The 13,622-nt window shown below is 38.8% G+C and overlaps 1 protein-coding gene and 1 long non-coding RNA gene across 3 annotated transcripts in view; one reads left to right on the top strand and one right to left on the bottom strand.

Moving 5' to 3' along the window:
* PPARA (peroxisome proliferator activated receptor alpha) overlaps positions 1-13,622 on the bottom strand; it is a 173,815-nt gene that overhangs the window by 41,793 nt on the left and 118,400 nt on the right. The gene's annotated exons all lie outside the window — the stretch shown is intronic.
* LOC146545401 (uncharacterized) lies at positions 3,245-5,092 on the top strand. The gene is made up of 2 exons (XR_014885654.1): positions 3,245-3,909; positions 4,129-5,092. It is a non-coding gene; the product is annotated as an uncharacterized LOC146545401 (long non-coding RNA).

Raw genomic sequence — 13,622 nt, 5'->3', positions numbered from 1 at the left:
CATTCTATTAATGTGCAATAACAATATTGGTGTTGCTCAATGGATTGACAATTGTGAAACAAGCAGTCAGACTTGTGCAGTGGCTGATTTTCCATCTTTTCAGCATCTAGCTGGTTTTGTCAGAGGTCTTCATCACACGTAGTCTTTCTGTAATAAAATGTTTCCATTTGCAAAACAAGAATGTCTTCCTGGCTGTTAAACAACAGGCAGGGAGTCTTGCAGCATCCATGTGGAAGAAGGTGAGCGGATCCAGTCAGACCATGGACCACAACTTTGGGAATGGGATCAGCAGAGGCTCGCTGTGCCTTTGCCAGCTCCTCTGTCTCTGGTGACATGCAGGAAGTGGGCTGTCCCTGCGCTCAAATATTTGCTGTGGTTTCTCTTGCTTATCCAGCGATAGGAATTTTAACAGACAATGTGTCTCAGTTCTGCTGTGTCATCATGAAAGACTTTCTTAACAAGGTCACTACAAGCCATAAAGTGGGGCCTTCCTATTAGGCACTTATCTGAACAGAAACTGCAGCCCCAAACAGCACATCCAGTGTTTCATAAGCTGGAAAAGCACACAAGTTCCATTTCTCTTTCTGTGGCTAATGATTTAATGATAAGCTACTGTTCACTCACTGAAAATTATTTCAGTTTAACTGAATTACTCTTCTTAAAGGAAAAGAGGTGGCCAGACTCTCACAAGAGAACACACTATGTGAACAGAAGTCACTAACAGAAGTATACAAAAACTTTTGAGTGTAATTTAAGACTTTTTGTGCATAATTTTGTGCAGGCTGAATCCTGCCCACTTGTGATCTGTCAGAGTAACATGAAGCCAAAAGTCCCAAGTGATAATAAATGGAAGATGACAACATGAGTTATATCAGTTAAATACATGGCTTACGTGCATGTGCAATATGCAAATTATTCTTAAAGGACTGGTTCTCTCTCCAAATCAACCCACCTACACAAGCGAACTAGTGAAACAGAGGCAAATGTGAGATGAGCCCATCCCTACCTTTCTTACTGAAAACCTGTCCTACGGCTGAAGTTTCACAGAAAGGTCTGTGCTGGGATTAACTGTTGTTTTAGGGCAAGCTGTCTTTGAGGGCTGGTTGGCTTTAGATGCAGGTCTCTGGGCTATATTAGAGCAAACTTCTAAGAGTGGTAAATGAACACGTTCTAAGATAAATAATCTCAAGCACACCTGCCTCATTTTAATACGACAAGTCCTGGACAGAACCAAGGAGCAGATTACAGGCTTACACAAGCCCAAAATTTCCACAAAACTCTGTAGATACTGGATTATTTTTTGTCTAAGTAAGGTTTACTTTTCCTACAAAATAAGAGATTAAAGTTGATAGCTATATTTAACTATATTTAATTTTCATTACAGATGTTTAAGGTGCTGTTCCACTTGATGTAAGCTGTGGACCAAGATGGTCATTTCTAAAATAATTTCTATCCAACTTTGAAAATGAATTTACTCATTTCTTCTTACTTAGTAGTGAAATAGTTCATTGTTTGTCAGAACTTCAAGACCAAACGCTCCAGATGTCAGTACATCTCTTCCTGTCTCCTGTCTGAATATAAGATGCTGCTGCTCAAAACTTACCATTTAACCTTTCTTGGCCCAAAGTGTTAGAATTTGTCTAATAAACACTATCCTTTTCATGCTGATGCTTTCATAATTGCTATTGGCTGGCTATTATTGAAAACAATGATGAGAATTGTGGATTTATCCTTTACTTAATGAGATAGTTCCCCCAACATTATTACTGTAACTCATTCATTTCTCCATTTTAATAAAAAGGTGATTTTTTTGTTTTGTTTTGTTTTAAGAAAAACTGTTGTTGGTGAGCAAACACTTTTCTTACATTAACAGAGGATTCATATATTATGGGTAAATGAAGGGAGAAGCCCTGTCCAAGATCTTCCGGAGGGGAAGCCCACTCTTGACGCTTCTGTAACGTGTCAAGCAACCATCGGGGAAAGTATATTAGCTTGAAAATAGTTTACAGGAGCAAGCAAGTACTCTTAACAAACATCTGTTTGGTTCCTTCCTAAATACACTCTACCTCTCATCCAAACCTGTTCCTCCCTCAGTGTAAGATTCCTTTCCTGTGCGTTTTGGTTTCACTTGGCACTCTATTACCAGATTCAGTAGGATTTAGCAGGTTGAATACTATTTAAATGTTTCCTGCTTCAAAGACAGCATTTTTCCTATCTAGGCCTTTCACTTCCCTGCTTTTGCCCTGTTGGCTCAGCAAATTCTCTGCTGCTTCTTTTTCCCCAGTCTGCATTTCATATTTAGTGTTTCATTTGTCAAACTGAGGTTCTCTGCTTGGGCGACATCTTTAAAACCTCTCTGTCAACAGCACCATCACTATGATTCATGTCTTATTCATTATTTACTATTGCAACATATTTTTCGGCCTTCGTTCTTCCCACTCTCCAGTTAAAGCAACCCTTTACTGTCCCTCTCAAGCCTCTTTAGTATTTGCAACAGCTCTGTACTCCTTTCTGATGGCTGCTTCCAGCAACCAACCCTTCTTTCCTCTAATACCTCTAATGCCCTGTGCTCTGCCTACTGTCCTTTAATAATCGTGCTAAAATCCACCATGTTCCTGAAGATCAATACAGAACACAGAAGCAAGAAAGAATGCATGGTGGATCATGTTTCTTAATACAATTAGCAGCTTATGGTCGGTTCTCTTTAAGACTTGTACTGTGTCCATTTAAATACCCATGCAGTGCGTGTGTATGTCCTTGCATGCTTAGATTAGCACACACCGCAACTGGTAAGTTCTCCCAGCATACTTTGATCAATACTTATTTATTCTTGTCTGGCTTAAGTTATAGCCTTAATCTAAGCTTCAGTAGTTTATGCACCCTTTCTCATGTATTATGCAGAGTTCAGGAAGGAATTACCATGTATATGTCAGCTTCCTGTGATCTCAGCTCTTTGCAAATAATTCAGCCCAGACACAGAAATCAAAACTACAGTTGGAAATTATGTTTGCCTTCATATTAGGGATTACACTTCAGCCCGCGTTCTTCATGCACTAAAGGTATAAGTACATTAATTTAGCAAGCAAATGTAGTGATTTTAAAAGTTATGTTATTGCTGGAGCACCCAAGCAGAGTCAGCGTGAGTCATGTGCACTTATATTTGTTTTCCTGCAAAGTCCAGTGGTTTGGCTTAAGCTGCTTTTGAAGGTGAGTTTAAAGTTAAGCATTGGGTTTGACCTTTTTTTTTTTTTTTTTTTTTTTTTTTTTTTTTTTTTTAAAGGCAATTAAAGGGAAAGTACAGGTTGCATGCTGCTTTGAGAGTGGCAGAGTGGCAGCACATGGAGAGAGCAAGTTGAAAACTGGGAGTTACTAGGACTTTGTATCCGCTCCGGTCTATTTTCCAGAGACCGTCTAAACACACTTTTGCACTGCTCCAAGAGCCTTAAAGCAAGTGGTTTATTTTTCTAGTTGCTTTTGCTACCCTAAATACAGTCTTAGAAAACACCTGATATTAATTTTTTCCCAACCTGGAGAAAGATATTTTTATCAGTGTAGGTTTTCAAGTAGAAATTTTGAGTTTGGGTACTAGGGTGTGTAAATCTGATACTTATTCAAAGCAATTAGCTGAGTAACTATTCTGCTTAAATTGTTTTCCTACCCTGTTTTCCAGGCCATGACTAACTCTCACTGTGCTACACCCATTTTTTCCAGCATTCATGACTGATACTTTGAGCACATGCTAGAACAACCTTTTATGAAGAACAATCACATGTTTCATTTTTGGGCTCTTTACTCAACTATTACATATCCACAGATCAGATTTTTAAGTAAAAGAAGCTTGCAGTTGGGCTGATCCTTTTAAGGTGCCGTTTTTATCTTCACTCTTCAACTGACCATGACCTCATTGAGGTATTTCTCACTGTTCTTTAAATTGTTTTGCTTTGTCATGTAAAAAATCACGATTAACAGGTTTTTGAAAACAAGACAGTGCTTCCAAAACTGTTTCAAATATTTGACAAAATAATTTCCAAACAAGATATCTTGTTTTGTGGAAGAGGTCAGATGAGATTTGAAAATGCATGCAGATTTACTGTGCCAGGACATATTAACCGGCTTATTTCTTGCTAGGTGTCCAGGGCCAGCTCATCTAAGGCGAGCAGCAGAAAGGCCATAGATTCCTGATACTGCAGACTCAGGAAGGTCTCAGCACTACGTTCTCACCATTCCCTCACTACCAGCAATATTTAGGGCCATTCTGTGAACCAGATCAGGAGATCTGTTCAGTTGAAAAATAGTTTTTAAAGGCTACAGGAAATAAAAATCATTTCCTAATCAAATTCCTGGCATATGCCCATGTACTGGAGAGACCGTGTGCTGTGATGAAGAAACGCCGTCTGATTTCTTCCATCTGCATTACCGCTGGAACCTGCCTGGCACCAAATCACAGTCAGGCCTAGCCAAAGAAACAGGGGATGAAGCAGTGAGTGAGCCTAAGAATCATGAAAGAGGAAAGAGCTTATTTTCTTAGAAGATAGCTACAGAGAATCCTGAAAAAGAAGGTGATTCTCAAGTGGATGAAGAAGATCGAAGCTGGTAAATGTCTTCAGGACTGTTGCAGGTTCCCTTTGTTTGGACATGCAAGCAGCAGCAGGAACCACGACATTCAAACCCACTGAACTTATGGAAACGGGGAAAGGAAGTATTTCACCAACCCAAAGCATCAGCTCCTTAACACTGTATTTGTCCAAACTGTAATGAACAGTTTTAAGTAAGAAGATCTTATGGAGCTGTGTTTAGCAGGAATATCTGTGTGGGAGAGGGGTGGATACCTTTGGACTTTGTTAATAATCAACTGGAGGAGTGTGCTAAAACCTATGGAATGGATAGTATGGCAGTAAAATACCATGACTCACTGAAGTCTGAGGTTAGCAAACGGACAGAAGTAAACAAAATAGCGCATGTCAGATCCTCATGCAGATAGACTTGTTTCTCCTTAATGAAACTGTATCTGAAATGCTTCCTTCGCTTCTGGAAAACACATGTAAATAAATTGATTCTAAACCTGCAAGAAATAAAAATTGTTGCATTCAGAGTTGGATATGAATCTAGCATGTTTTCCAAAGCTTTTCTATAATATTTGCAATATTCAGCCTATCTACTGAACATTTTTTCTTTTCTCATAATAATCCCAATGTTAACATCTTGCCAGTTAAAAAAAAACATACAAAGAAACCTTCTTTTCTCAGGTCACTTTGCTTGAAAGGAAGTGAAAGCCAGGATAAAAATGTGGATGTGTAATTTTAAAAAGCAACAGAAGGACATTCTGTGAGCAGCAGGCCTTTCCAGTCTGCTTTTCATTGTATGGGTGTCACTAAATGGTGGGTTTTTAACTGAACTGTTTTATAGAGCTTCCCCATTTTTTAAATTATTATTTTACCTATATCAATATAATTATCTCCTACTATCCCTTTTTACCTCGTAAACCTCAGCTTGAGGTAACAACTTGTTGCTGCACTTGGCTCCAGGAACTGGCAGATAAAATTCCTCCTGTTTGAAAGAAAATCAACAAATATTCCAAAGTTGCTCTCCTACCAGATTCTCTATGCTTGGAGGGTTTGTATGTACTTATTGGGAGGATTCCCTCTTTTGACAAACATAGCTGGAGACCTCAAAAGGTTCCCAAGCCACAGGAAGCACTAGGAACAGGGCACACAAAATGACTAAGTTCTGTTCCAGAAGAACCCAAGTACAAGAAGCATGGTACAAGAGTATTTAGAGACTTCACACAGATTTTGCATCTGTTTTAAATCATGCTACCAGCTGCAGTTTCTTTGATTACTTGGTCCATCCACGTGCATGTCTGCAAATATTTGTTAAAGAACTCAAAATATTTGCTGTTTATCCTTGGGTGTAATATTTCATATATTTGTTTAATGTCCAGGCTAGGATTTTCAAGCTTGCTCAATATACCTTTAATTTATTTCCAATTGCTCTAGAAAGAAAATAATTTCCTCTGTATACATACCCTACACGTCTATTCTTGAAATGTTTACATTCTAGGAGTTAACCTGTTGAAGCTGTGTAAAAGATAATGCTTCCTGTTGCTCTTGCGCATGTCAGCAGGGGTTTGTCATCAAAAGAAAAAAAAAAAAAGCCTTTGCTGCAACATACTTGCAGTGAGCACCCTGCACCGCTGGAAAAATAGGGTGAAGACAAGGCACTGCTATTTTATCATGGGGTAAATGAGGCTAAGATTAGTCAAGGGTGTGAGGGTGTTGACATCACTTAATTGCTTGGTAGTAGAATTACAAGTGCTGTCTCTCCACTTGAGATTTTACAGTTAGATTAGCTATTACATATTCCTGTGCTCTAAGACAAGGGCTTTGCTGTAAATAAAAACAAACCAAAGCCAATTAGAATGCAAAGTGAAAATAGATCTTATTTTGAAGGGCAATGCCATAGTTTAATTTTAAGAATGGAAAATGAGTGACAGGATCACAGCATGGCTGAAGCTGGCAGGGCGCTCTGGAGGTCACCAGGTCCTACTCCTGCTCAAGCAGAATTCCTCAGGGCAAGTTGCTCAGGCCCATATCCAGGCTGCTTCTGAAATTCCCCTAGGATGAGGCTCCACATCTCAAACCAAGGTGTCTCAGGCTCCAGAGCTGTACTTTTGGTGGTTATGGCAACAGAGCAGTCCTTTAGGATTATGTCGATGTTGCCACTCAACAGCATTGAAAACAGAAAATTCCACTCCCTCCTGCCCTTTTTTCAGGCCCATATCTCTGTCATTTACCTTCTTTGGGCTCTAGAATTTTCAGAACCCCAAGCAAGTAAAAATTTGACAAAGATTAACCAAGTGAGTAAAACTTTGGTTAATCTTAGTCAATTTTTCACTCATTAAGTTGGCAAAAAGACCAGATAATTTTCTGTAGGTGCATGAGTTGGGCTGACTCATCAAGGAGACAGCAGAGCAGGCCCACAGGAGAAGAGATGGCCTCAGCCAGGGCAGGGGGGAAGCTGGATCTTCCCTGTCGCGGCTGTAAGTTGTTACATCAGTTCAGTTGTTTGTTAAACCACACCTGGGAGGAAGGTGGCAAAGGCCACTCATTGAGATGTTTAAAAGTAGATCAAGGAGTGGCTGAAATCACTAGTGGGGTTTGGTTTTCCATATGACCAAGGTTAGTTATTCCTCTTTTCTCCCCGCCTTCTCTAAGCTCCTTGGCTAGGGCAGTGTCCCCCTTAGCAAGCCTCCCATTGTTCTTTCCTGCCATCTTTGAATCAGTTCTTAAAGCCTTATTATTCCACAAACTTTTTTTTTTTTTTTTTTACACATTTTTAACTGACTTCCATCAACGTAATTATACCAGAGTTGTTGCTCCTGTTTACCTGAGCAACCATGGCAATTCTTTGGGACAAACATCTCACACTGTTCACTTCTGTAGATAGTCTATAGATAGCTTACAATTCTGAGATATTTTAACAGCTTTCATTTGCAACTAGCTGCAGAAAAGTCAAATACCTGAATCAGTTGTTATCCTCAAAGAATCCTCTGAACTACATACAAGAAAATAGATGTAACTAAGTAATAAAATTGAATTACCCGTTTTTTAGAAGTTTGAGCCAAATCAAACTGTTCTTAATCTAAACTCATTTAATCTCCAATTAAAAATAAAAAGATTAATACAATGCTGAATTTTTTAAAAACTGCAGTTCCTAGAAGTGCACAGTTGGAACAACCAACCCTTTTTTTCCCCCTCTCTCTTATATTGACCTTTTTCGCTCCAGAAATAGATGTTTTACAGCTGGTATATATATTATGCTTATGATGTTTTCATTTAGAAAGATACCTACAGATGTTAAATTAATCTAGACAGATTTTATTTACCTTTGAGACTTAGCTACAGTGTTTTCTCTTGGAAAGTATTCACATTTTATTTGGCTCCATGGTTCATGAAAGTCTGGCTGTCTGCACAAATTATGGCTGATCTCATGCTTTTTCTCAGACATCCACTCATGTACATACATATGAAAGATGTGTATAGTACTACCTGAGGATGTACTTTAGAATCTGTTTTGAATTTGGTTGCTAATTCAGTGGCCCTGCTTTTTCCTTCTGAAAGCAATTTTTAGTGTCAAATGAGACTGAGCCTAGCAATTCTGCTCTCTAACTAGCCTCCTGGTAGAGCTACTCCATACTGAAGATATAAACCAGATCTTAAGATATAAGTTTGGCAATACAAAGGTATGAAAATCTGTCTGTTTGCAGCTCTCTGAATATGTATGGCTGGACTCTATACTGCTCAATGTGAAACACCAGGCTGTACCCAGAGCAGCCTGTACCGGATATGAGGCTTCTGATAAGCTCCTGGATACCAAAGATTATTGAGCAAATATGTTTGATACATCAATACACTATATTATATTGTATTTTCCATTACTGATCACAATCATCAAAGGGCTAGTAAAAAGTAGACAATTCAATTCAAAGGCTTTGGGCTTCAGCAAAATTAAAACTTACTTTTAAAAAATATTCATGTGCCTTGAAAAAAAAAATCAGTACAGCATTTTTTTTTTTCCTCTTTTTTTTTTTTTTTTTTGGTCTGGATTAATCACTTGAAGCAATGTGCTAAATACAGTGAGCCATTCTTTTTAGGATCGCATGGATCAAGCCTCAGTTCTTGGCAAGTGCATCCTTCATACCATGCATGCTGCAATCCACCACTGTTATTTTTTATTCATGGCAGGAGAGCAGAATGATTACAGCAAGTTAAAGGATAGCTCCTCCCTGAGGATCTTATGCTACAGCAGGAGATATCACTCAGGAGGAGTGGGGGAACACAAGGGTTGCCATAAAGGTCATGAAAAAAGCTTGATGTGGCACATGATGTTCAGATTGGGGCTCAATTGTGTGTAGCTGGTATTAAAAATGGGGAATGAATGTACTGCTGAGATGTACCAGATGCAGACACATCGTGAAAGAAAGGAAAAAAGACCTTCAATTGTACATTGTTGGTAGTGGAGACTTTGGAGTGGGGCCAGGAAGTAGAAAGATTCTGTAGACACTCCAGTCCTTCAGTCCCCATTAGGACCACACAACCCATCCACCCCATGACCTGTGGGGACCTGACCAAAATTACAAGGTTTTGTCTCTTTTTTTTTAAATGGGTGTTCTGTGAGATAAAAGTCTTGCAATTACTTTTGCCTTGCTGGATTCACCAGCATAGAAGTGATACAAACACAGAAAGTTATTAAAAAACCAAAACCAAACAAATAATAACAACCACAAAACCCAGGAACATTCCCCAGTCTTTCCCCAGTATCATTACCATTATCATTGACCATTATCAGTGGTCAATGTGGTAAAATTACAGCATTAAATGTAATAAGAAAAATTTACTTTTTAGGAGAAAAGAGATAATGCCATGCTTTGTTCATATCAGGCAGAATGCAGTCTCAGGTCTCACTTGAGATGATATTGAACATAAAGAGATTGATCAATGTATCTTTTCTGTTTCTGTTCCTCCAGGACAAATGGAAATTACATCTACCTTACGTTGACAGAAACTGCATCGTAGCATCCTGATGTAAGGGCACTGACATATGCTGCAACCATACCTAGTAACTGCTCAAAGCAAGAATTCTGCATGTCCTGTTAAGGATGATACAGAGCTTCTCTTTTCCTGATACTCACAAGGCTGTACCTTCTGCTGCTTTTCAGAAGGTCACAACTTTTTAGTTGTGCCTCTTTCCAGATGCATTTGTAATGCTTATCTATCACACAACCTGGGTTTAACTGCAGTGTAAGAGCTGCAGCTCTTTCATATTCTTATCTACATTACTATTTTCCTTGCCCTGCTGCCACAGATGAGATGGCTTTTTTGCCAGGTTCGTAGTAGAGAAATAAAACACACTTTCTTTTCCTCACAGCCCTTATACTTGAATGCAGAGATGGTGGTGGTATCAAGAAACAAACTGAAAAGTTGCCTGCTAGCGTAAGTGCTTCTTGCTATACAGTAGTAGATATACCAATGTGCTTCTGAAGCCAGAAAAATTCATTATTTAATAAAAGTAGTGAAAAACACATTCAATAGGTATTGTAGGGATCCCAGGCCTGGTGACAAACCAGGAAGTTTGATGTTTATAGTTGATACTTCAGCATGATTTTACCATTCAGCTGGCTTATATGACTATTCAGCAAGCACCATATGTAGCAAATGAAGATTAGTGCCCACTTCAATTACATTCAGATTTGCTGAAAAGCAGGCAACTTTTAGCTCTAATTGAACCGTTACTGTCACTTAGAAGTATTTCTCCTTTCATTGACAAGAATACAAATACATAATTTCCATCAAGCTCTTATGTTTTTTATTCCCAATAACAAAATATTGTGTCTACAAAAAGCAAAGAATATCTGCCCTGGAAATTATTTAAAAATAGGAAAAATATATTTTATGTTTAAATCACTCACTAGCAGGAATGAAACACTGCATTCCCACCTTGGAGGATGTTCTCAGATGCAAACGAACCAGAATCTATGCAACTTAGTCACCAAAACCACTAATGTAAACCTTAAATCCAGTTTTAGGAAGTTCTATTTTACAGTGCTCTCTGAATAGTTTCGTATTACCAGCAGCTTAAAATAGTAACAGAACAATTGTACCATCCTCAAAAATAATCATCCTATCATAAGAAAAATATTTGCATGAAGTAAATGGACATTGAGTAACTGCGAACTTTTGTACCGGTGGCTGCGTTGCACCAACTCACGTTACAAACAAAGTGGGGAGACAAGGAAAAAATGGACATACATATAGCAGTTTGTACTCCTTTTCTGTTGTATTATGAAGAGTATCTTTCAAACAGTGACAAAAAGGCTTACCTTTACTACAAATCCTACCCACATCCAAACAGAACAAAATGAGCTTGCAGGCCCAATTCTTCCTTTACTGATAGTTCATTTGACTGATACTTGGAGCTCTGTGATTTTTTGTTCTTTCATCTGAAATCATCTAGCAGAGACTTTTGTAGCGGAAAGAGTAGCAATCTGTCTCGATATTGTTTGAGGTTTTTCATACTGGGACAGATCCTGACAGCTGTGCTGTACTGTGAATTGTAACCCTCAGTTACAAGTCGAACCACACTCACCACTGAAGAGAGGGGAAATCAATGCTCCAGCACACAGAAACTTGGGTTGCAGTCTCCCTATGTACAGACCCTGAAGTTGGAGCTATGAGAAACTGATGGAAACTATCCTTACATTCCCTCTGCTTGCTTGTAAATTGTAAGAAAAAGGTTTAACATCACTAACAAAAGAAGTCACAATTCACCTGTGGATATGATTGGTTTTACAGCTGGGTCTAAGGTTCCATGATTTCAGAGAGTTGGGAAATATTGAGGATCCCTAAATGTTCACTATATTGCTCCTTCTAAAAATGTAATAATTCTTTTTAAAGCCAAAGAAGTAAAACGAGGCCTTCTCATAAGCTTGGTATTGAATGAAATAATCACAGTGGACCTTTGTGCATTAAAATAAAATACTACTTTTTTCTCCATTGTAAAACACTAGTGAAGGCACAGGAATTCTTTGTCTGAGTGATAAGCAAGTATTAGGACAAGCCAGGTAACTTAAATGAGTCTTGAGCCACCAGGGGAGATGGTCATGCTCACCTGTGTCATGCAGACTAGCAGCATGATTACAGGCTTGCCCTTCAACCACTGGCAGCCTGAATGATCCATTTCAGAGTTCCCTCTCAATTAGGACTTGGTCACAAGTTCACCTGCTAGTTTTCAAACACACCTGGAAGATAATTTTAACATGTAATGACAATGAGTAGGTGGCTGCACCCAGGGACAATGCTAGTGATAGCAGTTGCTGTCAGAAATCTCTCTGAGAAGGTTTAGTGCATGTTAATAGCCTGAAGGAAAGAGCAGGCTTGGAAAATCGTGTATTTTCTTGCAGTCCACCTGAGGAGTGGAATATGTTTCATTCAGGTGGAATATGTTTTAATGAGAAGCTGGATTCTCTTTGAATTTTCATGGGGGGGGAAAAAGAAAAAGTGAAAAATGTCTAGCTTTTCACTAGCAAACCCAGAAATTTGAAGTGCTGCAATAGTGGCAGTGCCTGGGTCTGATCAGGACACACCCAAAGGGCTCTGTCCATACAGCCTGGAGCTCTCTTTCATTACTGGATAGTTTCTACCAAAGTATTGACCCCCACCATTAATTTAAGAAGGAAAGGCTAGCCGAGATGGTGTTTTATCTCCTCTTCAAAAGCAAAACAAACAACCAACCAAACAAAAAAACCTGCTCTTGGTTAGATCCACAGAACAGAGGAATATCATGCAAATAGTTTCATGGAAGGGTTGGTTATGTGAGAAGTTTCCTTCCGCTGAGCTGCTTTGGTCCTTTAAGTAATGCCATTAATCATCAGGAAGTACCCTGCATGCAAGTGACTATAAGCTTTCTTATTAAATCCCAGTAGCACAAGCTATTGCATGCTGTTGGTCTGTAGATGGCGTCGTTATAAGACCACTCGTGAGCATTCATAGGGAAACGTGTGATGATGGAAGAGAAATAGCACAGGTGGGGTTATCTAGGGCGAGATGCAATTGCAGTGATGTCACTCCCTCTTACTGTTTTAGTTAACTAAACAGTTAACATTTTTTATTGGACTGTTTTAGTTTAACTAATATCTTATTGTAATAAGCTGTCGATTTTTCTTTGGTGCTTCCAAGCACAAAAAATATATTATAATCCTGTATAAAAGCATACATTTGCTCATGCTCTGTGAAAAGAATAATATATTCAGAAGTGGAATAATTGTTTTTCTATTCATGGTTGTCTGCAAGAATATTTTCTGCACTTTAGGAAAGACCAAAACCAGTAAACATTGTACATCCTTTGTATTTTCATACAAGGTGATTGCCTAGCTAATAACTTGGTGGAAAAATTAAGGGTTTACTTTATTTGAGCTATTTCCATACATCAGCTAGCCACCTCTTCTCCCCCATTTCCTTTAGACACTTCCTTTCTTTCCAGCACCCCCCTGCATCGAATGGCAGTTCTACAGTACCTCTCATCTAGGGGATGCTAATTTTATTCCAGGTTCCTGCTGCCTGACCAGTTGACTGCTTCCTTTTGCACTGATACGTGTCCAAGTCAATAGGCAAACATTAATCTACTCCACTTTTGCCATTTTTTACATATTTTGTGGGAACTTGATTTCACAGAATCTAATACTTCCCTGGCACTGTGGGGTCTACATTGCTACACTGCACACAGTCCCACTGTTCACCCACCAGAACCTCATCTAAATGCAGGGACATGTACATCCACCACCAAAGGAGAAGCATATTCATCTGTTTTGAGTAGCTACAAACTGCTATAGAAAACTTCTGCACCTGATTCAAAAAGTGCAAATACTGCATCTAACATTTTCATCACCATTATTAATGTGAAAGCTATGATTTCTCTGTTACTTTTGGCCCTTCGGTAACTCAAATTAATGCATGTATCTTCTTCGTGTGTCTGGAAATTTCATCTTCATACGTAGCAAACTACAACACTCCCCAGGAAGTGTTACCAACTAGCTTTTCTAGGGCGAATAAAATACTTAACAGTCT

The sequence above is a fragment of the Meleagris gallopavo genome, chromosome 1, assembly GCF_905368555.1.
Source record: "Meleagris gallopavo chromosome 1, MGAL_WU_HG_1.1, whole genome shotgun sequence".
NCBI classification, from domain to species: domain Eukaryota; kingdom Metazoa; phylum Chordata; class Aves; order Galliformes; family Phasianidae; genus Meleagris; species Meleagris gallopavo.
Note: the sequence above shows the minus strand (reverse complement) of the source record. Positions and strands in the feature narration are given on the sequence as shown.